Genomic DNA, 21,031 nt, shown 5'->3' with positions numbered 1-21,031 from the left:
TTTTTAGGGTACTAAACTACCAGCTAAAGGTATGCTCCCACCTCATGGGGTGTTTCCTTTCTCCTGGTTAATTGTGGATTCTATTGGGGAACTTGTCTTTTCCATCATTAATTGTTAAAAACCTCTTTCTTTGCTAACTATATGCTGTATTTCATATTTACCATTCCTTGTGTATATTATATCTCTTCATTTTATCTGTAACCTCTTCTCCTAAATAAAACTGCCTTTTGCCAAAGACAATGACCATTGTGAATTCTTCCCATGACCAAACCCCACATTTGTTGTCTACAATCTCATCGTTTGATGCTGAACCCCAAACACATCATTTGGCCTTCATCACATCGCTAGTGCCCTCCTTTTGTTAATTATTTCCCAATTATTCCAGATCTAACTTCTTTGTATTTATTTGTTTGCTTGTTGTCTCTCTTATTAGGTTGTCAGCTCTGTGAGGGCAGGGACTCTTTTTCATATTTACAGTTCTTAACACAGTGCCTCAAACATAACAGACACGTAATAAATCCTTTTGACTGATTGACAAAAGAAATCAACACAATAGTTGTATCTGACAATGTATGTCTCATCATAAGCACTTTTTTTCTGAAAAAAGGACATATACTTCACATTAGCTTTTTAAGTCATGACTGTTTAGTGCACTGATAAGTTCTATTGTCCTTCAAAATTATTTTCCTTTATGTTATTATGGTCATTATGTAAACTATTCCCTTGGTTATTATTGTTGCTGTCCCTGCTGCTGTTTACTCTTTTTTTCTCTTCTTTTCTTTTTTTTTTGCTGACACAAAGGGATTTAAGTGACTTGCCCAGGGTCACACAGTTAGGAAGTGTTAAGTGTCTGAGACCAGACTTGAACTTAGGTCCTCCTGACTTCAGGGGTGTTTAGTCATTTTCAGTCATGTCTGATTCTTTGTGATTCCTTTTGTTTTTTTTTTTTTGTTTGTTTGTTTGTTTGTTTGTTTTTTTTTTTTAGCAAAGACACTAGAGCGGTTTTTTGGTTTGTTTTTTGCTATTTTCTTCTCAAGCTCATTTTACAGATGAGGAAATTGAGGCAAACTGTGTAAGTGTCATACTGCTAGTATGTATCTGAGGTCAAATTTGAATTCAAGACTTCCTGATTCTAGATGCAGCACTTTATCCATCCTTTCCTGGTTATCTTAATGTAATTTGAATGAGATTCAGGGTTCTAGGATGCCATAATAGGAGGGAACTGAGTATGGAAGAACAGAACATAACATAGGATGAGAGAGAGCAGCTTTATAAAGGGAAAATATTCACACTTACAAAAGACAGTGAGGAAAGCTAGAAGATCAGGTTCTGGAGAAAAGCCTTGTGGACTTTGTTGTTGTTGTTGTTTATTTGCTTAGTAATTTTTTTTCCTGTGTTTTTTTCCCTTTTGATCTGATTTTTCTTACATAGTATGAGGAATATGGAAATATGTTTAGAAGAATTGCACACATTTAATTTACATTGGATTGCTTGCTGTCTTGGGTGGGTGGAGAGGAAGGAAAATTTGGAACACAAGGTTTTGCAAAGGAGAATGTTGAAAACTATCTTTACATATATTTAGGAAAATAAAATACTATTCAAAAGGAAAGAAAAGCCTGGTGAAAAGGGGGTAACCAAATCAATAAAACTCAGAGAGTTTTTGTAAGGTTCTTTTTTGAGTTGAGAAGTACCAGACATTGAGGACAAGGACCAAGGAGTCCAGACATGGAGTACAAGCCAAAGGTTAGGTACTGACTTGTGTCAGGATGAAATGGGAATGCCTGGAGAATTGGAAGGCTAGTGGATATTTAGATTCCTTACCAGCTGGGCATGGGGCTTTTGACTTTTTCCAAAGGCCTTGAATTATCTAAGCAATTAAGAGGATTTGAGCTTCCTCAGTGTCTTCATTTAGTAGGACAAATTATAAGACTCTTACTTTGATTTTACCTACTTTTCTCAGTTTCTATTCCACAAATCTTCCCATTTTTTCTTTGTATTTATCATTTCTTATTGTGACACTCAGATACCACCATAAATTTAGTCATTCCTCAATGAAAAAGCACAAACTCAGAATTTTTCTTTCCTTTCGTTACTCCCTTGTTCCTTTTTTATGGAGAAGATAGAGCAGAATTGCTGAAGTTGAATTCAATTCCATTATACAAACACTTAATTTTTAAAAAATAATAGCTTTTTATTTTCAAAATATATGCCAAAAAAAATTGCAAAACCTTGGGTTCCAAATTTTTCTCACTCCTTTGCCCCACCCACCTCCCCTAGACAGCAAGCAATCCAATATATATTAAATATGTACAATTCTTCTATACATATTTCCACATTTATCTCACTGAACAACAAAAATCAGATTAAAAAGGAAAAAATGAGAAAGAAAACAAAAAGCAAGCAAACAACAACAAAAAAGGTGAAAAAACTATGTCATGATCCACATTCTTGACAATACTCTTTCTGGATGTAGATGGCTCTCTTCATCATAAATCTATTGTAATTGGCCTGAATCACTCCTTGTTGAAAAGTCACATCTATCAGAACTGATCATCACATAAACTTGTTGTTACTGTGTACAATGTTCTCTTGATTCCATTCACTTTGCTCAGAATCAGTTCATACAAGTCTCTCCAGGCCTTTCTGAAATCATCCTGCTGATCATTTCTTATCGAACAGTAATATTCCATAACATTCATATACCATAACTTATTCAGACCTTCTCCAACTAATAGCCTTCCATTCAGTTTCCATTTCCTTGCCACTACAAAAAAGGATGCTACAAACTTTTTTTTAATGAAAACATTTTTTTTCTAGTAAATTTATTTTTTAATACACATTGCTTTATGAATCATGTTGGGAGAGAAAAATCCGAGCAAAAAACCATGAAAGAGATTTTTTTTAAATTAAAAAAAGAAGTGACTTTAGCATATGTTGATTTATATTGTTTCCTTAGTTCCTTTTCTGGATGCAGATGATATTTTCTGTCCAAAATCTATTGGGGTTGCTTTGGATCACTGACCCACTGAGAAGAACCAAATTCTTCATAGTTGATCATCTCATATTCTTGCTATTATCATGTAGAATGTTTTCCTGATTCTGCTTATTTTGCTCAGCTTCAGTTCATGTAAATCTTTTCAGGCCCTTTTAAAATCAGCTTGTTCATCATTTTTTATTGAACAGTAATATTCCATTATCTTCATGTACCATAACTTGTTCAGTCATTCTTCATTTGATGAGCATCTACTCATTTTCCAATTCTTTACCACAACAAAAAGAGCTGCTACAAACATTTTTGCACATCTGGGTCCTTTTTCCTCCTTTATGATTTCCTTGGAATACAGACTCAGTAATGGGACTGCTGGATCAAAGGGTATACACAGTTTTATAGGTCTTTGGGCATAATTCCAAATTGCTCTCCAGTATGGTTGAATCATTTCACAACTCTACCAACAATGCATTAGTGTCCCAGTTTTCCCATATCTCCTCCAACATTTATTATTATCTTTTTCTGTCATCTTAGCAAATATGAGAAATATGAGATGGTACCTCAGAATTGTTTTAATTTTGTGCAAACACTTATTAAGAGCTTCTTGTGTGTCCAGAAGCTTAAGGAAAACATATCCCAAACCAAGGTTCTTTTTCTTCCCAAACCTACTCTTCCTTCCTTCCCAATTCCTATGTGTCACTACCATAAATCCAGTCTCCCACATTACTATCATTCTCTTCCTTTGCTCTCTTCTTAATCCTTTGCAGTTTGTCTTCAGATCTCATTATTCAACTGAAACTGCTCCCTCCAAAGTCATCAGTGATCTCATTATTACAAAATCTAACATCCTTTTCTCAACCCTCATCCTTCTTAACCTCTCTTGCAGTTTTTGACACTGTAGATTGCTTTATTTATTTTTATTGTTTTCTCTAGGCTTTTGTGGCTTTGTTCTCTCTCCTTTCTTTTCTTTCCTGTCAGATTGCTCCATCTCAATCCTCCCTTTGCACCATCTTTAGCCAGGTCACAGCTGTTCACCATGGGTGTCTCCCAAAGCTCAGTCCTGTGCCCTCTTCTGTGCTAATTTACTTGGTGATCTCATCAGCTTCCATAGATTCAACTATCATATCAATGCAGATGTTTCTCAGATCCATTTGTCCAGTTCTGATCTCTCTTCTGACCTTGCCTCATATTTCCATCTTAAGCTGGATGTCCTGTAGACATCTTAAATCCAAAATATCCAGAACTGAGCTAATTATCTTTCCCTTCAAACCCTCCAATCTTCCAAATTTCCCTATTATTATTCAAACTACTACCACCTTCCCAGTCACTTAAGCTCGCGAGCTAGATGCCATCTGCCACTCTTCACCCCATAGTAAATCTGTTACCAAGTCTTGTCATTTCTGCCTTTGTAATATCTCTCAAATACTCTCTTTTCTCCTCTGACACTGCTATCAAATTGGTGTAAGCACCTTTTTATTTAATAAACTTCAGTAGCTCCCTAGTTCTTCTAGGAAAAACAGAAAATCCTATTTGACTTTCAAAACCCTTTACAACCCAGGCCTTTCCCACTTTTCCAGGCTTATACCTTACTCACCCTCACTACTGTAATCCATTGACTTTCCTTACTCTTTCACAAACAAAATATTCCATTTTCTAACTGGAGGCATTTTCACAGGCTGGCCCCTATGTCTGAAATTCTCTCCCTCTTCATTTCTACCTCCTGTTTTCCTTTAAGCATCAAATAAAGTCTTATCTTTTGCAAAAGACCTTTGCCAGGCACCCTTATTCCTGATGCCTTCTCCCTGAGAATATCTCCAATTTATCTTGCATATAACTTATTTATACGTAAGTGTTAGTGTGTTGTCTGTAGATTGTAAGGTCCTTGAAAATAAGGATGGTGCCCTGCCTTTTTTGTGTGTACTCAACTCTTAGCATACTCTTTGATATGTAGAAGGCATTTAGCAAATGCTTATTGACTGATTCTTCCCTTGATTCTTCCCTTTTTCTCTCTCTTTCTCATGTCTAATAAATTACCACATCCAGTTGATTCGCTCTCTGAACTTGTATTCCAACCATCTTTTTCCTCTCTACTCCCACTATTAGTCTAATATATTCCCAAATTTACACCTATCTAGACTCCTACAGTAGTCCGTCTTCCCCTTACTTCAACCTATCCATTATAACAGATAGGTCATCCTTGAAAGTCTTATTCTACCAAAGGAATCCAAATTCCCTTATCTGACATTCAAGGCTCTCTGCAGTATAGCATCTATTCTATTTCTCTAAACTTATCTCGCTTTACTTTCCCACACACAAACTATGCTCCAATCTGATGACACCGATTAGAGAACAGAATAGCTGAGGTCTTCCAGTGTCCTTGCTATTCCTTATGCCTAAATTGCATTTCTCCCCTTCTCTGTTAATTTTTTTCCCTTCTTTAAGCTCAGTTCAATCACTATATCTCTTATCTGACTCTCTTATTCAGTGAAAACTTTCTTACTTGAATTTCACACAGCATATTTCCTATGCTATGAATCTCTGGTGCATTCATAATGTATAACCTGAATGTCAGAATCTGAACTCAAAGATCGTCCAGGTTAAATCTCTGAAGTTTCTCTCTAAGAGTTTCTATGGTTCATATCCCCACTTAAGGTTACCCCAGGGAACATCAGGTTCTGGCTTGTGTCTTTGTCTTTAAGCATTTCAATTCCCCCAAAGCATCGGATTAACCAGAATGTTAAACATAGAACAGGTTTATTAAGGGCAGTAAAGAACAGAGAAGGTAATCATTATACTCACTATCTGGTGAGCTCCATTTCCTTCCCTGATTTCAGAGGTTCAGTCACAATCCCTGCCAGTTAGAGGTATTGCCACTTCTTGGGCACTATGGTGGACTTCTTGCAGGTTTGTGCTCAGTGCTTCTCTTCAACACAAGTAGGGGGGTAGCAGTGGTCTCCTCAATCCCATATCTGTCTGCCATTGATCACTTTTACACCCTCTCCTGATCTGTCTCTCCTCTCAGCAGTGTCGCAGCTGGGCCGTGGGACTTCTCTGCATTCACACAGCAGGATTTGTTTGCTGTCTTGGATAGGGAGGAGGTGGGGTGAGAAGGAAGAAAATTTGGAACACAAGGTTTTGCAAAGGTGAATGTTGAAAACTATTTTTGCAAGTATTTGAGAAAATAAGATACTTTTTTGCTTAATTTTTAATAATAGCTTTTTATTTTCAAAATACATGCAAAGATAATTTTCAACATTCACCCTTGCAAAACCTTGTGTTCCAAATTTTTCTCCTCCCTTCCCCCATGCCCCTCCCCTGGACAGCAAGTAATCTGATATAGATTAAACATGTGCAATTCTTCTAAATATTTTTAAAATGTTTTTAAAAATTTCTTAGGAAATTTTGTGATAGTAATATCTAGCATGCGGGCCACGTCCAGTTGTCCTGATCTATATCTTGCCACTGGACCCGGCTGGCTTTGCACAAGCCTCCCTCACATGCACAAGTCTTATACAAGGTTATTGTGAGAATCAGATGAGATAACAGATATGTGTACAGGGCTCTGTAATTACCATCAAATAAGAATCTTGGTGTTAAAAGGGACAGACCTCAGACGTCACTGAGTCCAAACCGTATCTCCATCCGGGGCCATTTCCAGTCATCCTGATCTATTTCCTTCCACTGGACCCAGATGGTTCCCAAGGAGAAAGTGAGTCACCCTCACATAAGTCCAGTTCACTTGCATATCACATCATCTTCCTGAAGCCATGATCCTTTTCCAGAACAAAGGACAAATAGCAATGTTACCATCTATATGGGGTTCTAAGGTTTACAGGACACTTTGCATGTGTTATCTATTTTATCCCCATGACAACCTTGTAAAGTGAGAGCTGTTATCCCATTTCACAGATGAGGCACAGATGTATGTATGTCTCATACATAGTTATATTGCATGTTTGAGAAAGGATTTGAATTTAGCTCGTCTTGACACCAGAATTCTGTCCACTAAGCCAATCAGCTGTACCTCCCCTAGCTTCTAGCAAAGTGGCAAAGTGTGTTTATTTAACATTCCTTGGCCGTTTGGAGCTTGAAGTCTTAAAGGGAATAGGTTCCTGTTCAATCATTGTCAGGAGTGTCTTACTCTTTGGGCATAAATTCCATCTGGAGATTTCAAAGATATTAGAACGGTTTGCCATTTCCTTCTCCAAAGGAAATTGAGACAAACTGAGTTAAGTGATTTGCCCAGGGTCACACAATCAGTGTTTGAGATTATTGAATTCAGGAACATGAGTCTTCCTGACTGCCTGACCACCAGCCAATTGCCCCTCTAGGGAATAGGATTCATATACAAATATAACATAAAACCCTAAGTATCTTAGAAAAGTATAGAGCAACTAGATGGTGGAGTGGATAGAATTCAGGAGGATCAGGGTTCAAATATGACCTCAGCCAATAGCTGTCACTTAACTCAGATTGGGAAGGAAAGAAGGAAGGGAGAAAAGAAGGAAGGAAGGAAGGAAGGAAGGAAGGAAGGAAGGAAGGAAGGAAGGAAGGAAGGAAGGAAGGAAGGAAGGAAGGAAGGAAGGAAGGAAGGAGGAAGGAAGGAAGGAAGGAAGGAAGGAAGGAGGAAGGAAGGAAGGAAGAGAGGGAAAGAGGGAGGGAGGGAGAGAGGGAGAAAGAGAGAGGGAAGGAAAGAGGAAGGAAGGAAGGAAGGAAGGAAGGAAGGAAGGAAGGAAGAAAGGGAGAGAAGGAGAGAGGGAGAGAGAGAGAAAGGAAAGAAGGAAGATAGGAAGGAAGGAAGAAAAGAAGAAAAGGAAGGAGGGAGGGAGGGAGGGAGGATTTACAAAGTGTCTTTGGTGGGGAAGACATTATTCCCTGGAAGGACTAAAGAAAGTTTCTTGGAAGAAGTAGGATATAAACTGAGCTTTCAAGAGGTAGGGTATAAGCTGAGTTTTTGAGGATAGGGAGAAATTCACAAGTAGGGTTGGAGTTGGAGCATTCAGGGATAGGACCTACACCATGACATTATTAGGGCCTCACTACACCACTGAGATAACCAGTCAAAGGAAAGAATTGAATGAATAGCAAGAAAATTGGGCTCTAGTCACTCAGTTAGTCAATACACATTTATTAAGCACTGACTCTGTGCCAGACACGGTGTTAAGTTCTGGAAACACAAGGAAAGGCAAAAACACAGTCCCTGCCCTCAAGGAGATTCTAATGGTGGAGGCATCGTGCTAACAATCACGTATGTGCGTAGAAGACACATACAGTACAAATGGGAGATAATCTCAGAAGGGAAGGTACTATTAGTGAGAAGGTGAGATTTGAGGGAAAAGTCAAGAAAAAGAATTGAGGAGTGATGATCAACTATGAAAGACTTGGTTTCTTCTCAGCCGTTCAATGAACCAACGCAATCCCAATAGATTTTGGACTGAAAATGCCATCTGATGCAGAAAAAGAACTGAGGAGATTGAATGTAAATCAACACATGTTATGTTCACTCGTTTTTTCTGTTTTTTAATCTCTCCCATGGTTTTTCCCTTTTGCTCTGATTTTTTCTCCCAATATGATTCATAAAGCAATGTGTATTAAAAATAAATGCATTTACCAGGAAAAGAAATGAAAAAGAGTTAAGGAGAGGGAACATGCTAGGTATGAGGGAAAGCCAATGAGAAGATCCAAAGCTGGGAGATAGAGTGACCTCTATAGAGATCCACAAGGAAGGGAACATCATTGGACCATACAGTGGGTGGAGGGAAGTAAAGTATAAGACAGGAAAAGTATGGAGGTTGTGAAAGGCTTCACAGGTAACAGGAAGTCACAAGAATGTAATAAATAAGGTGCCATGGTCAGAACTTTAGGAAGTAGCTGAGTAGAGGATGGGCTGGAGTTAGGAGATGCATGGGGCAGAGAAATCAGGTAAAGAGCCTACACCAAATGGATTTATATGAGAGATGTTGGTAAAGTAGAAATGACACTAACTGTGAACTTTGCAACCTTAGCTCGCCACCTCAGTTTACTCCTTTATCAAACAAGGAAGTTCAACTAGAATCAGTGACTATTAGCCCAGTGCCTTTTAAGTTTTTTTTTAAATATTTTGATAACTATTTTATTTCATGCATTTAAAAACATTTTTTTTCTGAGAAAAGAGTGGCTAGGTTTCATCAGTTTGCCAAAATACAGATCACCTTGCTCTGATGACTTCTAATATTCTTTCTCAACTTTAGGAGGTTATGGACCCATGGACCTCAGAGGGGCAGCCAACCTCCCCTCCCCCCAAAAAGTGCTAATTGTCCCATTGGTATAGCAAGGAAATAACCATGACATCCCATGAAATTCCATTTAAAAAATTTAAAAGAAATGGGAAAAAAAAAAAAAAAAAGCCTGTAAAGAATTCCAAAGATCTTCAGCCTCACTCCCCTAGAAATATGCCCCAAGTCTCTTCCTGCTCCTCCCTCCTGGAAAGTACACTCTGCACTTGGAGCTGTGGCTAGGGCAGCCTTAGCTAAAAGGTTCCCCCCCCCACCCCCAAACACACACACACACACACACACACACACACACACACACACACACATGTATCAAGATAGTGCCAAACCAACAGAGTCTTCCTGAGCCAAGGGGCTTGGCTTTGAGTACTTGGGCTGGCTGGATTGCTCGTACCAGTCAGGACAGGAAATTTATAAATACTGCCTCCGTCAGCACCCAGAAAAATACTGCTGGATTCTGTTTGGCAATTAAAAAAAAAAAAAGGAGGGAAAGAGGGTCTATAAGCCAAGAAGGAAGGGAAAAATAAGGCTCAAGGATTTGAAAGTCATAAGATTTTTATTTTGTGATTTTTTCCCCCCTTCAGCTCTGTCAATTTCTATTTTGAACTTAACCAACACCAAATAGAATGGATATTTCCTTGTACATAGTACCAAAAAAAGAATATTAGAACCGAAATTACACTCTATACTGTCCCTATATTGAACCACTTGCTTTTTCTTTTAAAACATATAATAAAATCAACTGGTAGCTTCCCAAACTGTCCCATGGCCTGGCTTGATGGTCATAGTATGTTCCAGAGTTTAGTGCTAAGGAATGGGTAGCTAGGCTTTACCAGAATGCCAAAGGAGTACATATACAACACAAATAAAATTAAAAACTGCTGCTCTGGTGATCTCTACAAAAAATTTAAATTATAAAAATTTATTTTTGTTTTTCAGTTTCATATTCTCTTTCTTCCTCTACCCCTTACTCAGCCATGGAGAAAAGAAATATGATACTTATTATTTACATAGAGTCATTCAAAACATTTCCATATCAGCTACATTCTGAATTTTTAAAAAACTGAAACAAGAAAAGTAAGGAAAGGAAAAAATTGCTTTAATCTGCATTCTGAATCCATCGGTTTTCTGTCTGAAGGTGTATAGCATTTTATATCATAAGTCAGTAGATAATTGAATTAATCAGAGTTCCTAAGTCTTTCATAGTTGATTATTTTTACAATACTGCTATTACTATTTAGACTGTTCCATTGGTTCTGCTCACTTTGCTTTATATCAGTTCACATAAGTCTTTCCAAGTTTTTCTAAAACCATTCCCTTCCTTTCTTCTAGTTTCACAGTATTCCATCACCTTTGTATGTCATAAATTGTACAGTGTTCCCCAACTGATGAGCATCCCCCCATTTTTAATAGTTTGCTACAATAAAAAGAGCTGCTATACATATTTTTGTACATATGGATCGTTCTCATTTTTCTGTGACCTTCTTGGTGCATATACTTAATAGTAGTATTGTTAGCTTCACTAAGAAAAAAATGAAAAAACAGAGGAATACTGTAAGTGGATAAGCAGAGGCAGGATAAAGACCTAAGTCTCCTGATATCCAGACTAATATTCTTATTATTATCTTATGCTGGGCTAAGATTGATTCATTAATGGTCTTTTTATGAAAGCCCCTCTTCCTGTACTACTCTCTCAAATAGCTGACCAAGTCATTCTTCTACCATCACTTTCTATTAATTTCCTGTGACTGTCCTGGGACAATGTGCTTTTTCTGTTCTTCCTTTAAAAACTAAAAAAAAGAATTTCCTGAAGCTTTAGGGCTCTTATTCCCCTCTCTGCTCATTCATTTCTTCATGCTTTCTTCTCTTCCCACCAATCTGCAAGATGATTTTGTCTGCCATTTTGGGTCACCCTTCCTGGGAAAATAGCCAAGATGAATTTTCTTCTTTTATGCTTGAAGTCACAGTGAAGGACCCAGAAAGGGACATCTCTAAGAGAGACAATGGGACTTTGGGACCTGTTTATTCTTTGTTAAGTACCACTGATCCCAGACAAAGGATGGGGAGGGCAGGTTTTTATGATACCTCGGGACACAGTCTTAAAATGGCTAACCATATGACCAGATTCAAGCAGCCTGATCATTCATTCATATTTCACAAAGTATTTAATCATTTTCTAATCAATGAGAACCTAGCTAACATTTTTTTCTTTTTTAAAAATTAAATTAAATTTTATTTTTTAATGAACAGGCATCTAATTTCTCTTCTCTCACTAAATTAAAAGGAAAAAAAATTTTTTAATAAATATGCATAGTCAAGTAAAATAAAATCCCAAATCATCCATATCCAAAAATTCATGTCTCATTCTACATCCTGAATCTGTCAAAATTCTCTGCCAGGAAGAGCTAAGTAGCAGATCTCAAGAATCATGGTGAGTCACTGATGCAAAGTGAAGTAAGTAGAACCAGGAGAACATTGTACACAGTAACAGCAACATTGTGTAATGATCAACTATGAATGCTTCAACTGTTCTTAGCTATACAACAACCAAGCTAATTCCAAAAGACTCATAATAGAAAATGCTATCTATATCCTGGAAAAGAATTAATCGAGCCTGAATAAAGATCAAATCATATTATTTTCACTTTATTTTTATGTGTTTTTTTCTTTTAGTCTGTTTCTTCTTTCACAGTATGACTAATAGGGATTTATGTTTTATGTGATTGCAAATATATATATATATATATATATATATATAAATTTGCTATATCAAATTGCTAATCATCTTAGAGAAGGAAGAGGTGAGGGACGGCAAAGCTTTGGAACTCAAAAATTTTTTTAAATGAATGTTAAAAATTATCTTTACATGTAATTGGAAAAAATACAATATTGTTTTTAAAGAAAAAAAAGAATCTTGGTGGGTGATCACATTGGTCAGAGTTCAGAATTCCTTTTTTTTTTTTGGTCACTGCTTAGCTCTTTTTTTAACAAGAAGATGGGATAGCATTGTGAACATTCAATTTAATTCTATTCAACAAACATTATTAAATATTTGTTGGATGCTCAGTACCTTAAATTCAACAAATCCCTTATTTTTTCTTTGAAATCTATTCTCATCAAATATCTTAGGGTTCTTTTCCTCCCCAGAAAAACAATTTTCTCCTAGCTCCTGTTCCAACTGAATTTTCTGACCAGAGTAGTAGGATCCAAGGAATGAGCAGATTCTTCTCTGGATTCAGAAATGAATGTTGACTGGAATAGGGGCTTCCAATCATCACAATTACTGTCAATTACTGTCAGGATTTGAGTAATGATTCAGTACCACCTACCCAGAATGCTAGGAATCTTATTGTTTTCCTTTGACATTGTGATACTAGTGGAGCCCATGAACCATTCAACCAATCCTACAAGATCAGCTCCTGTTTTTCTATTAGACTCTCCACTTCTTTGGTTCCTCTTCCTGGTTCCTTATTTGCTCAGTAAGAGTTTCCATGTATTGCCATTGAGGCTACACCCTCTTCCTTCTCCCCTGAAATCCTCTCCATTCCTTATGACTCAGCTCCATACCCACCTCCTCCTTGAAGCCTGCCCAGACCGCCCGGTCTCAAGCATTTTCTCCCTTACTCTTCCAAACTCCTTAAAGCAATTACTGTCCATACAACTCATCTAGCAATGAATCATAGGCCTTTATACCATCTTTTCAATTCTATAAGTATTTTTAAATGACTGCTATTGTAGTGCTGAGGAAATTGCAAAGATAAATAAGACATAGGTCTTTACTTTCAATCCTACTTCCCTTTTCTTCCCCTCCCCCTCCAACCCCCACTAAGATTACAATCTAATAGTTTATAATCTTATCTATTGTCCTCAACTATTATTGAAATATTTTATTATTATTCCAACTTCCACATGTTATGTCTTGTCTCCCAAAATACTGTAAGCTTCTTAATTACAGACATTCTCATCTTCTGTTTTTTAAAATGTCTCTGACTGTGCAAAATACAGTTGAATGGGATTTTAGGTTTAGAGTCTGGATTCAAACCCTGGCCCTTGTCATTTATAGCCAAGTCCCAGATATTGAATCATTCGAATTGGTTGAATTATTTGAATTTACATTACTTATTTCTACTAGGTTGGAGCAAAGCACCAAATTTTACATAATTACAACTATGAATAGTGCAAATTCAAATACATACAACCATTTCAGGATATTTATTATTCACCCTCCATGAAATCTGACAAGATACTAGTTTAACCTCTTTGGCCTCAATTTCTCCATCTGTAAAATGAAAGGGTAAAATCTCTGAGGTTTTTTCCAACATTAAATCTATGAGAATAGGAGGTGCTCAGATAGTATTTGTTGGTTTGATTTAATTTGCATACAATCACAGATTTTTTGATATATTTAAGTAAATAATCTGATTCCTGTCTTCCTGGGACTTTTATAGGTAAGTAACTAACTATTAACTGAATACTGCTAAAATACTTTTTTTTTATGTTGCCAACTTTTCTTTTTAAAAAAAAAAAACATGGTAACATATATATAGGGATACATATATCAATGATTATCTTGCTGCACAAGAAAAATCTGATCAAAAAGGGAGAAAAATGGGGCAGCTAGTTGGTGTAGTGGATAAAGCACCAGCCCTGAAGTCAAGAGGACACAAGCTTAATTCTGGCTTCAGACACTTAATACTTCCTAGCTGTGTGGCCCTGAGCAAGTCACTTAACCCCAATTGTCTCAGAAAAAAAAAAAGGAAGAAAAGTGAGAAAGAAAATAAAATTCAAGCAAACAGAGACAAAAGGAGTGAAAATGCTATGCTGTTTTTTTGTTTTTCTTCCCGGGTTATTTATACTTCTTAATCCAATTCTCCCTATGCAACAAGAAAACTGTTTGGTTCTGCACACATATATTGTATCTAGGATATACTGTAACCTATTTAACATGTAAAGGACTGCTTGCCATCTGGGGGAGGGGGTAGAGAGAGGGAGGGGAAAAATAGGAACAGAAGTGAGTGCAAAGGATAATGCTGTAAAAAAATTACCCTGGCATGGGTTCTGTCAATAAAAAGTTATTAAAATAAAAAAAATGCTCTGCTGTAATTCACACTCAATTACTATAGTCCTCTCTCTGAGGATTTAAGGGACATTTCTTCCCCTCTATATGGGACACTCAAAAAATTGATATCAGGTTCAAGGCATTATGTGGGTCTGATTCCATATAAAACCATAGTTTACAGACTCCCATTAATGTGTTTTCTTTTATTAATCGGCCACAAAATACAATTGGTTCAGAACAAAGACATTTCATAAAACAGCATACTAGAAATAAGCAGTGGTAGAACATTCTCTCAACAAACATTAGGTACACTATCCCATCAATAGGAATGGCACAGCATAAATGGGAAGGCTGGACATGCTAAAGAAAAAATGTTTCCTACCCCCCAAAAGCCAAGAATAAAATCAGTTTCAGATCACTTAAATACTTTGAGGATAGAGATTGTTTTATTTTTGTATTTATAGTCCCACCATCTAATATACAACATCTAGTACATAGTAAGCCCTTAAAATGCTCATGGATTGATTGATTGATTACCTTCCTAGTTCCTTACTTCCAGAATTTAAAATCACTGATTTAATACTGAGTATCCATACTATGGTTATCCTCTAGAGAGCAAATATGGAAAAATCACTGCATATCTGAGTTAGAAAGAAACTCAAAGACTATTTAGTCTATCCTGTCCCCTAAGGCTTACAGAAGATAGGACATAACTAGTTAGTTACTGGTAGAATCTAGTTCTGACTTCTTGGCTAGACTTCTTTCCCTTCCTACCACATCACCCTAAACACATAATCTAAAGAAACAAGTTAGGCAACATATCAACTTTCCTTTTTGTGTTTTGTTTTTAGCTTTTTTTTTTTCCCTTTAAGGGTTTTAATGGAAACTAAGGGTGAAAAGGGTCATCACTGGAAGTCATGTTTGGGCATAAACAACATTCCATTGATCCCACTAAGTCAGCCACAATATGGGTTGAGTGCCCACTTCATGCAGGCTTCTGTACCAAACACCGTGAGAACTGAGAAAGGAAGAGGAAGACATGGTCCCAGCCCTTAAGAAGCTTACAATCTGGCAGGCAGGATGAACACAGATGTCTGCCCAAAGACACTAACCACAGAAAAGTATGACCAACCAAACCACAGTGGTGTTATGGAACTAAGGAGAAATAATAACAAAAGAGGGAAAAGCAAAATACTGATAGGGACACGTATACCAAGCAGGCTTCTTGGAGGAAAATGTAAGCTTTGACATGATACTGGAATTTAAGGAAGAAAGTGGTAAGATGGATAATAAATCATTGAAATGTGAGCCAGGTGTTGGATTGTGTCAAATGCATCTGACAAAATCTAACACCAATTCAATTAAAAACATTAGAAAGTATAGGAATAAATGGAGTTTTCCTTAAAATAATCAGTTACATCTATTTAAAACCACCAGCAAGCATCATATGTAATAGGAATAAACAAGAACCATTCCCAATAAGATCAGGGGTGAAACAAGTTCCCCACTATTGCCATTACTATTCAATATTATATTAGAAATGCTAACTTTAGCAATAAGAGAAGAAAAAGAAATTAAAGGAGTTAGAGTCAATAATGAGGAAACCAAATTATCACTTTTTGCAGATGATATGATGATATACTTTAGAGAATCCTAGAGAATCAATTTAAAAATTACTAGAAACAATTCACAACTTTAGCAAAATTTCAGGATATAAAACGAATCCACAAAAACCATCAGCATTTTTATGTTAGGAACAAAACCCAGCAGCAAGTGATACAAAAAGAAATTCCATTTAAAGTAACTGTAGATAATATAAAATATTTGGGAGTCTGTCTGCCAAAGCAAAGTCAGGAACTATATGAACACAATTATAAGACACTTTCCACACAAATAAAGTCAGGTCTAATTAATTGGGAAAATGTCAAGTGCTCATGTGTAGGCCAAGCTAATATAATAAAAATGACAATACTACCTAAATTAATCTATTTATTCAGTGTCATACCAATCAAAATCCCAAGAAAATTTATATAGAACTAGAAAAAATAATAACAAAGTTCATCTGGATGAACAAAAATGTCAAGAATTTCAAGGGAATTAATGAAAAAATACAAATGAAGGTGGCCTAAACATCTAAAACTATATTATATCTAATCTAATTATCACATCTAAAACTATATTAAAAAGCAACGGTCATCAAAACCATTTGGTACTGGCTAAGAAACAGAGTAGTTGATCAGCAGAATAATTCACAGTTAAGTTCACAGGACAAAATAGTCAATGACTATAATAATCTAGTGTTTGATAAACCTAAAGACTTCTTAGGTTTGATAAACCTAAAGTAACTTCTGGGATAAGAACTCATTATTTGACAAAAATTGTTGGTAAATTTGGAAATTAGTATGGCAGAAACTAGGCATTGACCCACATCTACCCCTCTATACCAAGATAAGGTCTAAATGGTTCATGATTTAGATATAAAGAGTGATACTACAAGCAAATTAGAAGAACAAAGGATAGAACAAAAGAACTCAGATCTATGGAGAAGGAAAGAATTTGTGACCAAAGAAGATAAAGTACATTATGAAATGCAAAAATGGATAATTTTGATTATATTAAAAGTTTTTGGACAAACAAAACCAATGCAGACAAGATTAGAATGGAAGCAATAAACTGGGGGGGAAATTTACATCCAAGGGTTCTGATGAAGGCCTCATTTCTAAAATATATAGAGAATTGACTCATATTTATAAGAATTCAAGTTATTCTCCAATTGCTAAATGGTCAAAGGATATGAACAGACAATTTTCAGATGAAGAAATGGAAACCATTTCTAGTCATATGAAAAAATGTTTTAAATCATTATTGATCAGAGAAATGCAAATTAAGACAACTCTGAGGTACCACTATACACCTCTCAGACTGGCTAAGATGACAGGAAAAGATAATGATGAATGTTGGAGGGGATGTAGAAAACTGGGACACTGTTGGTGGAACTGTGAACGGATCCAACCATTATGGAGAGCAATTTGGAACTATACCCAAACGGTTATCCAACTGTTCATATCCTTTGATCCAGCAGTGTCTCTACTGGGCTTGTATCCCAAAGAGATCAAAAAGGAGGCAAAGAGCTGTGGTGGAAACTCCATCAATTGGAGAATAGCTGAATAAATTATGGTACATGAATGTTATGGAATATTATTGTTCTGTAAGGAATGATCAGCAGGATGATTTCAGAGAGGCCTGGAGAGACTTACATGAATTGATGCTGAGTGAAATGAGCAGAACCAGGAGATCATTATACATGGCAACAAGAAGATTATACAATGATCAATTCTGATCATGACTCTCTTCAACTGTGAGATGATTCAGGCCAGTTCCAATGATCTTGTGAAGGAGAGAGAGATCTGTATCCAGAGAAAGAACTATGGGAACTGAATGTGGATCACAACATTTTCATTTTTGTTGTTGTTTGCTTGCATTTTGTTTTTTTTCTCATTTTTTCCTTTTTGATCTGATTTTTCTTGTGCAACATGATAATTATAGAAATATGTATACAAGAATTGCATATGTTTAATATATATTAGATTATTTGCCATCTAGGAAAGAGAGTGAGGAGAAGGAAGGAAAAATTTGGGGACACAAGGTTTTGCAAGGGTGAATATTGAAAATTATCTATGCATGTATTTTGAAAATAAAGCTTTAATTGAAAAAAAAAAGGAAAGAAAAACATATGAGGCGGAATGGGGGGGAGGGGGAGATGGGAAGGTCCTGATGAAACAGAGATTGGGACAAACAAGGCAGGTGTTGGGCCTCGGGCTTTGACAAGAAGACCAGTGAGAGAGCATGGAAAGAGCTGCAGTGTGAGCTGCTGACGAGGTTTAGGGTGTGGAAAACAAAGAGATGGGGAACAGGGAGGGGAGGCTGACAGGAGATTAAAGGGGTGCCAAGAGAGAGCTGGCAGCTGGTCTTTGGCAAGGCAGTGAGGTGAGATAACGATCCTATCTGACCCTTGGGCTAAACGCTCAACCTTTCAAAGGGCTGCAGCATTAGGATGAGAAGCAGTCCTGGGAAGCAGGAACAATCCCTATGTTACACACAATGAAACAAAATTGTGAAGAAAGGTGACTTGCCTACGATCACACATCCAGTCAGTGACAGAGATTAGACCTGCCTCATCTCATCCCTCCCCTCTCATCTCTCTCCTAAGCACAGAACCATTCAGGAATGTAACCTCAGGGTTTTGGGAGTGGAGAAAAGGGCAGGAAGCACAAGTTCCAGATAAACAGAAAATAAGGGTAGGGATGTCCATCATTCTCCAGATTGCACCATCAAAGATAGCAAGGACCCAAGACAGGTAAGAGGAGATTTTTCTGGGCTCATTCATCGTTTCTGTTGAGTTGTTTTCAACTCTGGCCAACTCTTTCTGACTCCACTTAGGGTTTTCTTGGCAAAGGTACTGGAGAGATTTGCCATTTCCTTTTCCAGTCCATTTTACAGGTGAGGAAATTGAGGAAAACAAGATAAAGTGTCTCACCCAGGGTCATTCTACTAGTAAGTGTCTGAGGCTAGATTTGAACTCAGGAAGAGGAGTCCTCCTGACTACAGGTAAGATACGCTATCCACTGTGCCATCTAGTTGTCTTTTCCAGGCCCAATTATTTTCTAAATTCACATCAAGAATAAGTCATTAAGGCAAAGAATTGGAAAATGAATAGATGTCCATCAATTGGGTTACATAATAAGTTATGGTATATGAAAGTAATGGAATATTATTGTTCTATAAACATGATAAGAAAAGCTTTACATGAACTGATGCCGAGTGAAACGAGCAGAACCAGGAATACATTGTACACAGTAACAGCAAGATTGTGCGATGATCAACTGTGAAAGACTTGGTTCTTCTCAGCAGTTCAGAAATTCCAATAAACTTTGCATCCAGAGAGAGAACTATGGAGAATGACTGTAAATAAACACATGTTATATTCACATTTTTTCCCCTTTTTCTTCTGTTTTTCTGTTATTCTGATTTTTTTCTCTCCCAACATGATTCATAAAGAAATGTGTTAAAGAAATTAATGTATATGTATAACCATAAAAGTAAACAATTAGTAAAGTTTTTTAAAAGGCTACTGATTCCAAATCCCAGATTTTGAGAAATTTTTCTTGGAATTCTGAGCCCACTACCCTATTCCACCCATAAGTTCCCTATATTCTTTTTTTTCCATCTGGAATCTGTGGCCTATTCTCAATATGAAATTGGAAAATAGTTGGGCCCAGAAAACTGCATCTCAGTTCCCTTTGATCCTTCCTATGAATACTGTTTGATGATGAACTCTGAAGGAGGATGGGTCCCCCTGCTCCTATTTTCTGTTTATCTGGAGCCTGTACTTTCTACCCTCCTCCTCCAAAACCAAATCAAATCTGAGGTCATACATTCCTGAAGAGGTTCTTTGCTTGAGAAGAAGGTGGAAAGGGGAGGACTTTGGTAGGTACAGGTCCTGGTTTTGGACAAGCCTAGAGGGGAGGGGTAAAGTCTACACAAACAGGCTAAAAGGAAATGTTGGGCTCAGGAAGGACAAGGGTAAATGCTTCTGTGATCTCAGAAAATTATTCAATGTTTCTGGGTCTCAATGTCTTCATCTGTAGAATAAGAGGGTTAGGCTAGATAGATTCTGGTCTCTTCTGACTCTGGATATATAAATAATGAAACTGGAATATAATGAAAATAAGAGTTACAAATATGTGAGGGGAAGGGAGGAGGAGGAATTGGGAGAAAAAGCAGGAAATTCCAGATCTGACTTCCCACGGGGCTGTTTGTGGCCTCTCTCTCTCTTTTTGTCTCGCTTTCTCTGTGTGTCTCTCTGTCTCTGTTTCTCTTTGTCTGTTTGCCCCGCCCTCTCTCTTTTTCCTTCTGTCTCTTGTTTCTCTGTTTGTCTCTGCTTCTGTCTCTGTTTCTCTCCGTGTCTCTCTCTGCCTGTCTGTCTCTATCTGTCTTTCTGTCTCTGTCTCTTTCTCCGTCTGTCTGTCTCTATTTCTCTCTCTGTCGCTGTCTCTTTCTGTGCCCCTGTCTGTCTGTGTCTCTGTTTCTTTCTCCCTCTGTGTGTGTCTCTCCATCTTCTCTTTCCTTCTTTTCCCTCCCTCCCTTTCTCCCCCTCCTTCTTTCTTTCTCTCCCTCCCTCTCTGTCTCAACATTTTTTATTTTTTTTTATATCTTCAAAATCACCAGCTCTGTCAAAAGCACCGTAATTGTGCTTGTTGCAACAACCCCTGAGAAAGCCTTAGCAATCAATAGTGCAAATATTAAAAACGGTAAATCTAACCGACCTCCAATACCAGGCTGCGGTTTTCAGATCTGCCCTACAGATGTTATTTTTCATCTCCCCATGATGAGAGGGGTTACAGATGACCTCTAGATTAAAGGGTCAACTTATTTTAACATTGCTCCCTTCCAGCCATCTTCTCCTTCCCTCCCCATCACCACCTCGTCCTTGTAGCAGCCAGGGCTCACACCCCCAAGCATTTGAAAGCACTTTTGCACACACACACACACACACACACACACACACACATCCCTTTCTCTGTTTTTCTCCTTGGTGTTTTATTTCTAGAATGATAAAGTCAGATAGATTTTTAAAAGAAAGGAAAACATCGGCCTGCTCAAACCCCACACCCCCCAGATACCAAATGATGAGGGAAACATGTCATATGA

At 37.2% G+C, this 21,031-nt stretch overlaps 1 long non-coding RNA gene across 2 annotated transcripts in view; it reads right to left on the bottom strand.

Annotated features, from left to right (window-relative positions):
- Positions 1–754: 754 nt before the first annotated feature.
- Positions 755–21,031, bottom strand: part of LOC127563456 (uncharacterized) — a 70,711-nt gene continuing 50,434 nt past the window's right edge. Inside the window, exons 2-3 of one of the 2 annotated variants that reach the window (XR_007953969.1) lie at positions 6,562–6,762; positions 755–6,071 (exon numbers count right to left, since the gene is read on the bottom strand). This is a non-coding gene — a long non-coding RNA (uncharacterized LOC127563456). The remainder of the gene's footprint in view (positions 6,072–6,561; positions 6,763–21,031) is intronic. The other variant, XR_007953968.1, reaches the window with a different exon arrangement.

This window comes from Antechinus flavipes, chromosome 1 (assembly GCF_016432865.1).
Source record: "Antechinus flavipes isolate AdamAnt ecotype Samford, QLD, Australia chromosome 1, AdamAnt_v2, whole genome shotgun sequence".
NCBI lineage: Eukaryota > Metazoa > Chordata > Mammalia > Dasyuromorphia > Dasyuridae > Antechinus > Antechinus flavipes.
The sequence above is the reverse complement of the archived record's forward strand: the minus strand, read 5'-3'. Positions and strand labels throughout refer to the sequence as shown.